The sequence below is a fragment of the Jaculus jaculus genome, chromosome 19, assembly GCF_020740685.1.
Source record: "Jaculus jaculus isolate mJacJac1 chromosome 19, mJacJac1.mat.Y.cur, whole genome shotgun sequence".
Lineage (NCBI taxonomy): Eukaryota > Metazoa > Chordata > Mammalia > Rodentia > Dipodidae > Jaculus > Jaculus jaculus.
This window is the reverse complement of record NC_059120.1, coordinates 50199072-50206658: the sequence shown is the minus strand read 5'-3', so window position 1 is coordinate 50206658 and position 7587 is coordinate 50199072. Positions and strand designations below refer to the sequence as shown.

The window sequence follows — 7587 nt, the reverse complement described above, 5'->3', positions numbered from 1 at the left end:
TCTAGATTTGAATTAGGACAGTTTGACCTACCACTGGATATTCCTCTGGGCTCTGGGAAAACACATCGTCACTGGAACAGCTGGAAAGGAAAGGGTGCTGTCTAGCACTGCCCAGAGCCCAGCTGTGGACACAGAGGGTCCATGTTTCTGTGTTTCTGGGTGTCACACAGGCAGATGCGCGGCTTCGGGGTAACTGCACTCACAAGTGTCAACATGGGTACAAGAGGCTAGACCTTTGTGTAGTAACGGGTCTGTGTGATAGACTGGGCACATGGATTCGTTCCTGAAGAGGCCCTGCATGGTGGACAGGGGCTGGGGGGGGTGTAGAAGGGATCAGTTACTTCCCAGTGGGCCCCCGGGCTGCCTTCCGCCTCATGCAGGCCAGGATGTCTGTCTTGACGTTGCTGACAGTGGTCCGGTGGTACCAGCGCGGGATGGGTATGCCATCTGGCCCCACCGGGAATTTCTCAACGTTCCAGCGGATGCCATGGACCTTCATGGGTTCCCAGAAGAGGGCTGGGTGTGCCAAGGAGCTCCAAGGTGGGAAGGGCATGAGTTCTTCAGAAAAGTGTAGAACTTCTGCTCCTTCGCCCCATTCACATCCCCTTTCTCAAAAAGCTGGAAGTTGGGGACAAAGCCTCCACCTGGACGGACAGACTTGAGGCTGGGCAGGATCTCCGAGTTCTCTCCTGGCTCCTGCTTGCCCAGCTGGTTGCAGGGTTGAAAGGCTGGAATGACCAGACCGAATGGTGCGAACTCTTCTTGCAGCGCGTTCGGCTCTATGTACGGGTCTGTGAGGCCTCGGTAGCTGGCCACGGTGACAAAGAGGATGCATTTGCCACTGTACTGCTCGAAAGGAACGTACTCCTCGCCGTCGATGGTCAGGGCCCGCGATCGTGGATGGTGCCGCCCATGCTGCCTTGGCAGTCCGTCTTGGACTGATCTTGTCCCCGGCTCAGCGGGACCGAGCCTGGCAGGAGCAGGGGCAGAAGGCAGGATGCCCGCAGGAGCTGGGCCACGGTGGTCTCCGCTCTGGTCCCTGGCCAACCGTCCGTCTCCTAATTTCATTTTAAATTAAAGTTTAATGAAAAACTTAAGTAGACAAGACTTATATGTTTGTAATGTACAACACAAGCTATATTGTTGTATCCACACATAAATAGTGACATAAAGCTCATCAACACACCTATTACTTCCCATATTTGTGTGTGTGTGTGTGTGTGTGTGTGTGTGTGTGTGTGGTGAGAACACTTAAAATCTACTCTCCTACCAAATTCATGTATGTGGTGTGGTAATAAATATAATCACCGTATCAAACAATGGAGCTCTTGAATTTTTTCCTCCTATGTAGCTGAAATTTTACACCTCTTAGACAATGGTCTCTATTGACTGCTCGGGTTTTATGTATTGTCATGTGTTCTCAATACATTTGCATTGAGTAGCACAGATTTGAAAGGTTTGTGATATAGATCTCTACACATATGCTAAATTTAAAACTACTGTCAGGGGCCTGGAGAGATCTCTTAGTGGTTAAGGCGCTTCCTGAGCAGCCTAAGGGCTCAGGTTCAATTCCCCAGTACCCACATAGGCCAGATGCACAAGGTAGCGCATGCGTCTGGAGTTCCTTTGCAGTGGTTGGAGGCTCTGGTGAGCCTGTTGTCTCTATCTGCCTCTCTCTCCACTCTATCTCAAATAAATAAACAAAAACAAAACTACCACCAGGGTAAATTTTTAAAAAATAACTATTAGGAAATTATTACAGATTCATTAAAGTCATGCAGGGAAATACTTATAATGTCCTAATGTCCTGAAAGGCTATTTTAAAAGATCTAGCTTACAGAAGCCTACAACTGTAATGCTTATCTCTAAGTGGTGTTGGCTTATGGTACAATATTGAAATGCTGGATTTGATCATATTGAAATGGCTATACTGGCATCTTACTTTCAAGACTGTGCCAATGGAAAACATATTCTGAAGGACTCTGTGATGAGAAATATTTCCTGTGAGCTCTCGTCCGTAGGTTTCTGCTGCAAGGAGTCTTAAGATGTCATAATTTTAATTAGGCAGTTTATTAGGTATTTCCTCAGTAGCTCACTAGTAGTGCATAAGAATCCTTTCTGCCTTTACAATAAGCTTAACACATAAGTCTCAGTCAAAGTCAGTGTTTTCTAAAGCTACTTTTCCTACCTTGAGATGTGGTTGGGGTACAGGGGCCATAACTGACTCCCTTAGTTTCCAAAGTATATAGAATGGAAGCTTGTTATTTTTTTTTTTTTTTTTTGCATGATATCCAGCTCATGATGAACTTCCAAACAAGAAAAAATTGACAGCCATTGAAACTTAAGATTGACATTAAAGCAAAACAAGATTCAGTAAAAGCCCGTGGAAGCCATGGGTAGGAATAGACCATGGAGTGGCCTTGGCTCCGTCTCTTAACTAGCCATGGATCGAGGCCTCTCCCTGGGGCGGCAGTCAGGCAGGGAACTGTGCTCACTCTCAAGCTTTCATGAACGGTGTCTGTTATCGTTCCTCATGAGTTCATGCTCCACTGAGGAGTTCTTGGTTGACTTTACAGTCCCCAGATCAGCCCGGGCAGTTTGGATTACTTTGACTTGCAGTTTCCCAATGTTCCCCAAGCAAATTGCTGTAACTCACTTTAGCAAGACAGGATGGGCTCCCTGAGGGACTTCAAGAGGCTTCACAGCAAGGTAGTGCGGTACTCAAAGTCACCCAGCTGTCTGAGATGGGAGAGTTTCTTCAGCCCTCGATGATAACGGCCCTAAAATTTGATGTAAAACATTCAATAACACTTTACTGTCTTGATTACTTCTCCAGTTTTCCAGGCACGTGTAACACTCAGAATGGACAGAAATCTATAGCAATCACTACAGTGACGCTGAGTCTTTGAACTTTACATGGAAAATTTAATTGCCGCATTGGAAGTTGATGATTCGTCTGTCTGTGTTGTATAGTATCAATGTTAAATAGGAGTCTCATGTCAAATGATTTTGCAGTTATTGGTTATTTGAATATCTCATCAGGAATCTTTTATTATGATGAAATACACCATGATTTTACAGGATTTATTTGGCTATGCATCTTTTTTATTCTAATTTCAAACATTATGATCATCCTCTTACTTGTTAGACTTGGTAATACATTTTGCTTATCTCATTGAGGGCAACAGGAAGCCTTCACAGACAGCAGGTTTTCTCAAGCATGGATTTGCGAGGCGTTTCAAATAAGAACTTCTTAATCCACATTTCAATGGATGCGAGTTTTAAGCACATGTGTTGTTTCAGCATTGGAAACTCACAGTGTTAGCAAATAGATTTTTCCATATTAAAGTAATGAATGCTGTGCTACAAAATATTGATGCAAAACTGTCTTTATAATTCCCTCCTAGAGATCTGGCTTCATTATTTCCTTCAGGCTAAACGTTCAACTTGAATCTTGCAATGTGTCCTTATTAATGCTGGGATGTAACTGTTCTTTCCGTGATACTGAGGGCCAATAAACAGCCAAGGGCTGAAGATTAGTATTTTATAGTATGTGTCAGTCCAACAGAGGTCATCTGGAGTTGATCAAACGGCTTCTATAGGAAGAGAGACCTTTGGCTTCAGTAACGAATATAGCCATCATATCTTCAGAGAAATTCCCCAGGAAGGGAAATTGTCATTCAAACAAAAGCACATGCCTTTCTGGTTGGTTTGACTCTTCCCACCCGATACTGCTTAGACCAAAATGTGTAGTGCTGTGGCTCACTACCTGCAGCTCACCTTCGCAGAAATGGCCGGAAAAGCACATTTTCTGCATCATTAGTAAGAATGTAGGGCTTAATCTCTGCCACGCTGCCAATGACACATCTTCTATCTCATCTCTGGTAGACTCTCCCTCCTCTTGTCTTAACAGAGTATTTTCTTTCATAAAACTCAATAGGGCTGGAGAGATGGCTTAGCGGTTAAGTGCTTGCCTGTGAAGCCTAAAGACCCCGGTTCAAAGCTCTATTCCCCAGGACCCATGTTAGCCAGATGCACAACAGGGCACACACATCTGGAGTTCATTTGCAGTGGCTGGAGGCCCAGGCATTCTCATTCTCTCTCTCTCTCCCTCTTCCTCTCTTTGTCTGTTGCTCTCAAATAAATAAAAATTTTTAAAAAACCAAAAAAAATTAAAACTCAATAATTCTTGGGCTGGAGAGATTGCTCAGTGGTTAAGGTGCTTGCTTGCAAAGCCTAGGAACACAAATTTGATCCCCCAGCCCCCACAAAAGCCAGATGGACAAGTGGCACATGCATCTGGAGTTCATTTGCAGTGGCTGGAATCCCTGGCATGCACACATTTTCTCTTCTTGCAAATTAATAAATAAAATATGAAAACATTCAGAAATAATAATTTTTAAGTGGATGGCACAAAGTAGGATTCATGATGATATTTTCGCAAATTAATATCATCACACTTTGCTGTGAATCCACCTTCGTCGCTGCCTCTTACCCCTCTTCCTCCATACCTTCCTCCTCCTACACAGTGTCCTTTCTGGGTTCTTCTTTTTAAGTTCTTTTATTGTCAACTTCTATACTTACAGACAATAAACCCTGATGTTTCCCTCCCCTCCCCCGTTTCTCCCTTTACAACTCTGCTCTCCATCACATATACCCCCTCTCTCCACTGGTGTCCCTTCTGTTTTGATGTCATCATCTTTTTCTTTGATTATGAGGATGTTGTGAAGGTATTGCTAGGCACTGTGAGGTCATGGATATCATGGCCAATTTCTGTCTGGGCAGTTGCTTTGTTAAGGAGTGGTACCCTTCCTTTGGCTCTCTCATTCTTTCTGCCACCTCTTCCGCAATGGACCCTGAGCCTTGGGGGGTGTGATAGAGATGTTTCTGTGCTGAGCACTCCTCTGTCACTTCTTCTCAGCACTATGATGCCTTCTGGGTCATCCCAGTGGTCACTGCCATCTGAAAAGAGAAGCTTCTCTAACCAAAACTGAGAGTAGCGTTAATATATGGATATGAACATTAAGTGTAATGCTTTCAGGGCAGTTTGGTGAGAATAATATATGCATTTAGCCAGACAAGAGTGGGCTTTGTGCCACTAAGGCACATGAACTCCCCTGCCATATGTTTTTGATTAGGTTTTCATGTATTGCCTCTCTTAGAGTGGGCCGCCAGTCCAATTAGAGAGCAGTTGGCTTCCCCCAGAGCAGACATGCCACTATTGCACTCATTCAGTCATTTGGCCTTTAAGGCCAAACGTGAGGCTTCCAGTGACCACTGTTTCCACTGCTGATGACTTCTGTCTCCCATCAGACTGCATACAGTGCAGCTTTTGCCAGCTTTCAGTTGGCTGGTCTACAGGGAAAAGGTTTTCAGTTCAACACCAGCTTGATTTTTCAGTGATCTTGCTGCTATAGGGTCTTACCATCTGTTACTTGTGGGAAACCATGGGGCTTGGCAAGTGCCTGTGATATTTTGGAGGCAGCAGGGACCTCCCTGGCCAACAACAGGAAGCAGGTGTTTCCTTTAGTTTTACTTCATTCTGTTTTTACTTTGGTAAAACTGAGGGCACTAAAGTATCCTTTACAGGATTAAACAAAAATCCATATGTGGGGGCTGCATAGATGGATCAGCAGTTAAGGCACTTGCCTGCAAAGCCTAACAACCTGGGCTGGATTCCCCAGTACCCACAGTGACACATGCATCTGGAGTTTTTTCTTTTCTTTATTATTATTATTTGCTTTAACTTGATTCCTTGATGCACTTATTCTCTCTGTCTGTCTCTCTTTTTTTCTATCGCTCTCTGCTTGAAAATAAATAAATAAAAATTAGAGAAAATACCCCTAAAAAATCAACACACGGAAAAAGTGGGATAGGAAGAGAAGGCTAAAGAAATGTGAGGCCACTGATTTTTCACAGGTGTTTTTGTCCTTACAGAGTGGGAGACACTTTAGGAAAGGCACATAAGTCCAAATTTCTACTGTAAAACTAACCTCTCCCAACCCTTAAAGTGGACACTTACATTTAAGGGGCTACTTAACAGTCCTTGACTACATATGAATATTCAAGGCCTGAGAGGTGGCCTGTGAAGATCTTTTTAATGAGGGTTTCTACATATCACCAGATAACTTGGTCAGTGCGGTAGGAGAAAGTCAAGTATTCCTTAAATCGACACGCAGCTTCTGGGACCTGTGATCTTAGGCAGGTGGGGACCTGGTAACTTTCAGCTGAGGGTCATGAATCACAGTGCAGGTCTGGGCGAGACGGGCATGATTCAGGAGAAATGCGTCATTTGTGCCACTTCTTCTCCGAGATAAAAATGAGACTCACTAACTAGAAATCTTTGCCACTTTTCAGAGATTTATAAGGATATTTATTCATATATTTCTATCACTTCATTAAACTGTTATCTCTAATTATAGCTTCACCCATTTCTTTTCTTTAAAATTTACTTATTATTGTGTTTTGTTTTGTTTTTTTGAGACAGGCTTCCACTGTGTGACCCAGGATGGCTTTGAACCAACAATGTACTACAGACTGGCCTCAAACTTGTGGCAAACCTGTCTCAGCATCTAAGGGCTGTGATTCAAGCTGTGACCTGTCACACTTAGCTTGGCTCATCTCGTGTAGCCTCAGCTCCTAACATAAGTTCTGGAGGTGTACATAAAAATGAAATAAAGCATTTTTGATAAGATGAGCAAGTGGGTTTTGGTTTTAGTTTCTTATCCTAACATGAAGGTGTCAGAGGAGGTTTTCTTGTGGCATATGGTACTTTTTGTCAATAATAACCCCTTTCTATGCTCAGAGATGCATCATATACCCCAGTCCAGCGAAGGTCACCTAGTCATCCCATAGGTGGCACAAACTTCCCACTCATGGTCACCACACCCAGAGAAGTGCTTAAGTCTTCGGCAGATGGAACTGAATGGAGCAGAGCTCACCTGCAGCCTGCGCTTCCCGGGAAGGACAGTGAGGCCGTTGTCACTGGCCATCTCACTGACTCGCTCATCACTTTTCTCTCTGTTCCAGTTCTTCAGGAAACTCGAGTAAACCATGCTTGCAATGAATTATTACGTTGGAGTATGTGAAGAGCATTAGGCTCGACGGATGGAGCTGTCTGTGCACTTCATGTAAGTGTTTTAAATACGTTACAGGAAATGAATTCTCAACCTCTGCGATGCAGATTCAGTCTACACGCGTGTCTTCCCAGCAGTTTGTCACTGACCTTTCAGGCTAACTTGAGCCACAAGTCCAGCAGGCACTCACAACAAACGAACTCTCTAGAGATGTTTTCAGCATAGCTGTGACACGCTCATATTATGGTAGATGGCCTCCCCTAATCACCTTCATCTCCTGTTCCCATTCATGGCCTTGTATCATTTTCTTTTTCCAAGTCATGTTGTATCTCACTCAGTACCCAGTGTGGAGCAGAAGCCGGGCTTCAGGCGCGTCTGCCTTGTGTTTTGGCAGCAGACTCTCCTTTGCTGTCTTTAATGAAGCGACCAACCTATGGAAAGGAAGTGAGGCTGCCCCTTGGCCGGTATCCAAAAAGGATCTGGGGGCTCTCAGGCTCCCCACAATGTGCCA

General features: G+C 44.2%; 1 pseudogene; it reads right to left on the bottom strand.

Annotated features, from left to right (window-relative positions):
* Positions 1-337: 337 nt before the first annotated feature.
* LOC101613244 lies at positions 338-7055 on the bottom strand (annotated as a pseudogene).
* Between the last annotated feature and the right edge of the window lie 532 nt (positions 7056-7587).